The sequence below is a fragment of the Anoplophora glabripennis genome, unplaced genomic scaffold (assembly GCF_000390285.2).
Source record: "Anoplophora glabripennis isolate ALB-LARVAE unplaced genomic scaffold, Agla_2.0 scaffold10, whole genome shotgun sequence".
Lineage (NCBI taxonomy): Eukaryota > Metazoa > Arthropoda > Insecta > Coleoptera > Cerambycidae > Anoplophora > Anoplophora glabripennis.
The window spans coordinates 2,057,278-2,065,200 of record NW_019416481.1 but is presented as its reverse complement, the minus strand read 5'-3'; the positions used below and the strand labels follow the sequence as shown (position 1 = coordinate 2,065,200).

The 7,923-nt window shown below is 30.3% G+C and overlaps 1 protein-coding gene across 2 annotated transcripts in view; it reads left to right on the top strand.

Moving 5' to 3' along the window:
* The first annotated feature begins 3,479 nt into the window (after positions 1 to 3,479).
* LOC108903677 (synaptic vesicular amine transporter) overlaps positions 3,480 to 7,923 on the top strand; it is a 126,416-nt gene continuing 121,972 nt past the window's right edge. For both annotated transcript variants that reach the window (XM_018705941.1, XM_018705933.1), the window contains exon 1: positions 3,480 to 3,539. The gene's annotated coding sequence lies outside the window, so the exon portion shown is untranslated. The remainder of the gene's footprint in view (positions 3,540 to 7,923) is intronic.

Here is a 7,923-nt window from a genome sequence, read left to right as displayed (position 1 = left end):
GTGGCATGCCACTGTGTTGCGTTGTCGATGTGGTCGGCTCCGGGCTGGGCCCGGGGCTTCGCCGGCGGCTCTTTGAGTTTTCCACGCGGGATTTTTTTTTCTGTAAGCATGTCGCTGTGCCGCGTTGGTCCGAGTTGGTACAGACTTTCTGTGGTGACTTTTTGCGATGCAATTGTGGAATTTATTTATTTTTTATCAAAACCGATGTGAAAATGTTGGCTTTTAATTTGGTGAAACGCAAATGTTCAAAAATTACCACGTTTCTGTGTACAAATGAAAACTAACTAAAATTATCCGAATTTCCTTAAAATCGGTTTTAAATTACCATTAACATTAATCCATATAAAATTTTCCTTTGAACTACCGCCTCTTTGGTAAATAATTTCAAGGTTTTCATGATAAAAGTAAAAAAAGTATAATCATAAAAAAAAATAAATAATGAAAAAAATTATTATTATTTAGATGTACTGTATATGTAAATTATTTAGTCTCTGTGGGTTCTCGTATCTCAATACATTGAAAATTCCATGCAAAATATGTGTAGGATTTTTTTTCGGTAAGCATGTCGCTGTGCCGTGTTGGTACAGACACCCTGTGGTGGCTTTTTACGATGTAAGTGTGAAAGTTATAAATTTTTTTCGGAACCGATGTGAAAATGTAAGTTTATATCTGGTGAACGCGAAATATGATATGCCCAAAATTAATAGCGTTTCTGTGCAAAAATCGAGAAAATATAATAAAATGTGATACTTTTGTTAAAATCGATTTTAATTGACCATTAAGAAATCCATAGAGAATTTTCTTGTGCAGACCTACCGATTCATTAAATTTATTAATTGTTTTAATTATTAAATAATTAATATAGAAAAAATAGCGGATCAGAATATTGTATTATTAAATTGGGATTATATTATTCGAATATACTATCGAATGATCTGTGGTGACTTTTTATGATGTAGGTATTTGTGAATTTATTTTTTTTTAACTCGCTATCAAGTTGGATGTCCTGATAAAATTATTTGAGTTTTGCTAAAAACGATTTTAAAATATAAAAGAAATTAATAGATTTATTTCTCTGCAAAACTATAGATTCTTTAATATTACTAATTTTTTTTTAGTAGATGATCTCAAGAGTTCTAATGACTTATAAGTGAAGAAAAGAATGAATGTCCCGTTCATGTTTCAAAAAAACTTGTGTGCAAGTTCCTCATGGAAAAATAATAGGGGTAGTTCATGTAAAGTTTTTTCTAGTTTTCGAGATATAGTGTGTTGAAGTTGTAACTTTCCAAATGGTTTTCCTTAATTATCTTTAAATTGGCTAAAGATAAAAATGTCAAAATTTGTACACGAGTAAACATCAACTGTGCATTAAGAATAATATGCAGGTTTCTTTCTGAAAAGCAGTGTCGCCGATACAGGTAATTGGAGGGGTACAATCGAAAAAAAGTATGTTAAAAGTCAAAATTTATCACATTTCTAAACGGTTCTGTAAACTCTAAAGCATACAACAAAAAAAAAGGTATACTTGTCGAAATTCGGTAGCATGTACCATTTTCGAGAAAAATGAAGTTGCATAGAAATAAATGGGGGACAATTTCAGAATCTACTGTAGTATTTTGAGATTGCACATTTATTTAATTGTGCAGCTGTTTTGTTCTGTATGTCTCCGAGTCTGTTTCCTAGTATTTTTCTGTTTTTATCATTTTTTTTAAACATTCATGTCCATCAACAATTCAGTCCATTCAACAATTGTTTAATTTAGTAATGGTAGTGTAGTAGTTTACAAAATCTAAAATATCGGCGACACTGCTTTTCAGAAAGAAACCGTTTGCACATAATTAAACAGAGCGTCTAAGAAAAAAAACTAAATGAACTACCCCTATTATTTTTCCATGAGGAACTTACACACAAGTTTTTTTTTAAACATGAACGGGACACCCTGTATATAGCAAAAATTATCCAAGCAGAAAATTATAATGTCGAAGTATACAAGGTATTTATTAAGTAGTTGTACAAACTTTAATCTTTGACTAATTTTAAGACAAAAATTTCATATGAACATAAGTCCGTAACAGTTTGGTTCTTGAGATACAGAGTGTCCAAAAAAAAAAAAGAAATGTTTGATATTTTGATTATATTTTTGTTCAATAACATGACAATAAGACGAAATTCGGGAAACTGGGAGTATTGATGATGAGAAACTCAAATATTTACTTAGTTTTTTGTTTAATAATATGTTAGGTGTCACATAGAGTGTTGTACCTGGATTTAAATAACCATAAATTTATATAAAGTCAATTTTATTTCAACGTTAATAGTAATTACTGATACTATAATTTTTCTTGGACGATCTGTTATCTCAAGAACCAAGCCCTTGCGGACCCATGTTCATCTGAACTTTTTATCTTAAAATTAGTCAAGGATTCACCCTTTAAAGTGTATACATTTACTTAATAAACACCCTGAATGTGTTTAGATATACGGTTTACATAAAGGAAAAAGTGGTAAAGGAAGTTAAAGGAAATTTTCTTTCGTTACTCTCATTTTTTCTATATAGAAAGGTAAAGAAGATAAAAGTCAGTCGAATTACACCAAAAGCTCAAATTTCTACTTAAAAAATAAATAGTAGAATGCCGAACATTGTTGAAAGTAAGTATTTTTAAGGTGCATTTTAAATTACTATTAAAAAAATCCGTAGAAAATTCTTTTGTGTAGAACTACCAATTGTTTAGGTAAATAGAAACTTATAATATCGAGTATACCTATATAGGTTTTTGTACATAGAAATAATTCAGTTTTCTGAGGGTTCTTTTAATGCCACTTCAAAAATTTTACGCCAAATACATATGTTGAATATTTTTCCTTTATCTTTTTCAAAAATTTTTTGAGCATCTCTGTAAAAGTCAAAATTTTTTAATGCAATTGCAAATAGTTACTATACACCTTCATAACGAAAGTAAAATGGACTATTTAGTTAGCTATGTGAAAATTGAAAATGTCATTTACAACAGAAAATAAAATGGGGTTGAAAATCTAGAAAATTTGAAAAAGATGTAACACTAATAATCTACAAAATTTCTTGTCCTGCAATTTTTGTGGTTTAATTAATTTTATACCTTTATATCATTTGAAATTTCCAAGGTAGGCATCCTTAAGTGAATCTACATTGAAAAACCGTTTGTTAAAACCTTAATGAAACCAGCTTTAAACATTCCACAAATTACAGAATTATTCTGTGATAAAGAACGTGTCTCTTTAAAGTAACCAAGTGAAAAATGTGCCGACAGAATTATAAAAAACATGTTACTAATAAGGCATTTTTGCAATGTCATTGAGAAACCCGCGAATAAACAAACTATGGACTATTATTACACATAATTCGGCCAAATTAGCGTTAGTTGTATGTCCTTCTTTTAAATGAACTGCTCGTGTTGATTTTATACTGCGTAAGACGAGGTATTTTAAGTACAGATGGATTCCACTAGTGAAAAGTTTTCGCAAAAAACGAGATTCAAGTTATCGTGAGGTACAAACCGAAAGTAAGTACAAAGCTTTGAAATATTTGTGGCTTTTTCCTGTAGTAGCGATAGTAAATGCGAAAAATTAGTAATATCAATGATATTTCCCGAAGTGTTGTGTTTAAGGCAATATTGTTATTTTGTTAAAGATGTTTCGTCTGAATTTTTAATGCATTTCTATTAATTTTTGTTGCACGATTGAAAAATGTTCATGCTAGAAATAATAGTAAATTTTCTCGGTAGAATTTCAAATGTACTTTCTTTACTGTTACTCGTATTTTGTCAGTCATTTACTTCAAAGAAGTTTCAGCTAACATTCGAAACTTCCTCAGCTTGAACTATCGCTTTTCAATCATTAAAATGGCATTTGTTCGTGACATATCCTCATCTAATAGGTATAAGTTCTGAAATCCTCTAAAAGTGGTACTGAAGGTTCAATTTTAATTTCGAAACCCTTAAAGTTTCCTATAACTGTTTATAAATGAACTGTTTTCTTAGGAAGGCTTCCTTTTGTGTACAAAGTTGAAAAATAAGGATCTGTGAATAGAGGTATTGAATAAATAAGAATTTTTTCTCAATTATAATAACTCAATGTTATTCATATATCCAAAACTCTTAAAAATAGAAAGTTTAATCCATCTGAATATTTTACACGAAAACAGTTATCAGGCAAATAATGCGTCGATATTTTTTTTATTAAAGCCCGAATATGTCACAAAGTAACACCTTTGTATCAGTTACAGAATCAAAACAAAATTAGGATTGTTTTAGAAATATTTTTTGTTATTTTTACATATTATCTATCGCATAGAGAGTCGACAGCAAAATCGTGGTTGTTAGGTCCCTCGAATAGCTTCAAATTGCAGTTAGAATTGTTAATTCAATTCTTTGTGAAACGTGGAAATGCGGCCCATCTGAAAGATCGTTAAATTTTGAGTAATTTTTGTAAATAAAATTTTTCCCAATATTTACGTGTTTTCGAGATATGTCGACTTCAATATGCAATGTATGATGTAACAGGGAAATCTATTATTTTATTTAAACCACACTGAGACAAAATATTCATTCAAAATATTGTTATAATGGCTTTATTCATACCACATACTAACTAACAAACAATAAATTATAAAAAAACAAATAATCAACTACAGAAAAAAAAAATATACAATGGTAAATCTTATGAGGGGCAGAGACGAACCGTATCTTATCAAATATTATTAAAAAATTCAGTCATAGGTGGCTCATGTCATTTGTTTAAAATAAAACATGTAAACAGATGACATATATTACTTTTCCAATAATTACAGTTTTATCAGCTTGCGTATATCAATTTACTAACAATTCTCAATTGAAGCCATTCGAGGGACCTAACAACCCCAGTTTCCTAAAATAAATTTAACCCTGTATATGTTTATGTACTTTGTTTCTACTTCTACTTTTGTTCATTATTCATTGTATATTTCTTATTTGCTCAGACATTGTTTATTTTCTTTTTAAGTTTGATGTATGTTGTATTTTTCATAAATGTTTTAAAATTTTTACTTAATTTTCTTCAGAGGTGGCAAAATATCCAGTAAACAAAAATAAAAATTAAAAATATGCCATAAATAAGTATATTCAGACAATATATTAATTAAAGATGCTACGATTTTTTTCGCCACTGTCATAATTTTGAATTTCACGACTAAAAAAGGTAGTACTTATTAATTACACAGCCACACAAAAAAAAAGTTGGGTATACTTTTTATGCGACATATATTTTTCATAGTAATTTGGCCTGCTGAACACGAATCTGGGGTCAGAACTGGCCCATCACGTCACAATTTTTTCCTAACCTCAAAAAACTTGTGAAAAATAGTGAAAATTGATGAAAATTTACTCGGAAAATTTGGAAAAAAATTTATTTCNCGCTTTTCACTCACAGGTTATTATGAACAATTTCACACCGACTCATGAATTATGAACATCTAGAATCGTCAATTTCAAATTTACAAAAATATGTCCTAAATAGGGTTTTCTGTCGTGAATTCCCATATCACTTTGACTGACAAAGTATTTTCCATTCTTTATCGATCTTGCCACTATCCCAATTATCTTCGTTCTACATCTACGTACTTTTCCAACCCTGCTTTGTTTAAATCTTCTTTTAATTTTCATTTTAGTACAGTCATTGAAGCTGAAAATCAGCTGTAACTCCCGAATTTTTTGAAACTGCATGGGTTTGCATGAAAATTTAGAATAAGGCTCATTTTAGACTCAAGTTCAAAAGTGACATAAGCCCGATTGACGCTTTTTGCTATTTAGGGGTAAAAACTACCCCTAAGTGAAAAAATTTAAAAAATAAGTTTTAAACATTTTATTGATAAAAATCTTGTTCAAGCACAAAGATTAAATAATGTTCCATGTTCTTGAACATGTTTTATGATATATTTGATCTTCTCGACACTTTATTTAACCCTTAAAAACTACCCCTATGCAAAAAATAATGATAAAAAATTACGTTTTAAATCTTTGTGCAATAATTTAAAATAAAAATTCCCTTATATTGTTTATACACGTTGACGCGACTTGAATCCTAACAGTTTGCTCAAAAAATGAGAAAACCTATTTTACTCCGAATATATAATGTATAGGACGTACAACACTTTTTAAAAAACGATGTTCATTACACTTTTTTTAATAAAATGCGTAGTTTTTGAGTTATTCGCGAAAAATACTGAATAACTAAAGAACTATTGATTTCTCGAAAACATTCTTCGAATATTTTTTGCTCAAAATTTGATTTTCTATCGATTCCAGCGTTATTTTTGAAAAAAAATTTGGAAAACAGGGTGGAAGCGTCAATCGGCACTATGTCATTAATGTTCATTGACCTTTTCTCTAACTGTCTGCCAAATTTCAAGTCGATCGGTTCAGTTTCAAAGAATTCGGAGGTGAAAAGCTTCAATGAATGTACTATTTGTACAATAAACCCCAACAATTATTTTTCTTATTTAGAGAACCCATGTTTCGCAGCCTTAGATGAGATGAGANCGTGTTCAGGAGACCAAATTACTACGAAAAATATATGTCGCATCAAAGTATACCCAACTTTTTTGTTTTTGTGTGGCTGTGTATCACTTAATTTTCAAATTATAAAATATAAGCGGGCAATAAAAAGTTTCCGCTTATTAGTTGGAGATCTTTTTAGTCCGCAGCTGTATCTATAACCGATTTGATAACAAAATTAACTGACTGCAATAGAACCTTGTACAAAAAATTTAATAATTGGTACAACTACAAAATTGCCTCATTTTTTAAATTTCTAAAAGCACCTGCGAATTTTGTTCTTATTTAAACATTGTACAATAGTGTTGCGCCTTAATGATGGAGTTTAAAGTTGCAACGTTCCTAGCAAGCAGGACAAGTGACACACACACTCTCCACACACCTGTCTTTTAGAAAGGGGGAAATCTGTTGCACAGGAATTGATTACCCGCCCAAAGAGAAGTAAATGTGAATAAAATATGTCGTAAACTTTGCGTCGTCGGAATCTAGCAGCTGATTTACACAGGCCGCCTTTTCAGCGGCGTACTCCTCTAAAACCCACCTGAAACCTGAATAAACTGAAACTTTCCCTTCCCTGCTCCAGTTCTCCGTCCTCTGCTGTGTACTTTTACTAGTCGAACTCGCTTACCCAAATTAAATACGTTTATTTATCCGGTCTGAAATTAGGCGACGCAGTTGTTTGTCGAATTTACGCTTTTCACTCACAGGTTATTATGAACAATTTCACACCGACTCATGAATTATGAACATCTAGAATCGTCAATTTCAAATTTACAAAAATATGTCCTAAATAGGGTTTTCTGTCGTGAATTCCCATATCACTTTGACTGACAAAGTATTTTCCATTCTTTATCGATCTTGCCACTATCCCAATTATCTTCGTTCTACATCTACGTACTTTTCCAACCCTGCTTTGTTTAAATCTTCTTTTAATTTTCATTTTAGTACAGTCATTGAAGCTGAAAATCAGCTGTAACTCCCGAATTATTTGAAACTGCATGGGTTTGCATGAAAATTTAGAATAAGGCTCATTTTAGACTCAAGTTCAAAAGTGACATAAGCCCGATTGACGCTTTTTGCTATTTAGGGGTAAAAACTACCCCTAAGTGAAAAAATTTAAAAAATAAGTTTTAAACATTTTATTGATAAAAATCTTGTTCAAGCACAAAGATTAAATAATGTTCCATGTTCTTGAACATGTTTTATGATATATTTGATCTTCTCGACACTTTATTTAACCCTTAAAAACTACCCCTATGCAAAAAATAATGATAAAAAATTACTTTTTAAATCTTTGTGCAATAATTTAAAATAAAAATTCCCTTATATCGTTTATGAAAGAATATTTAACTTTTGC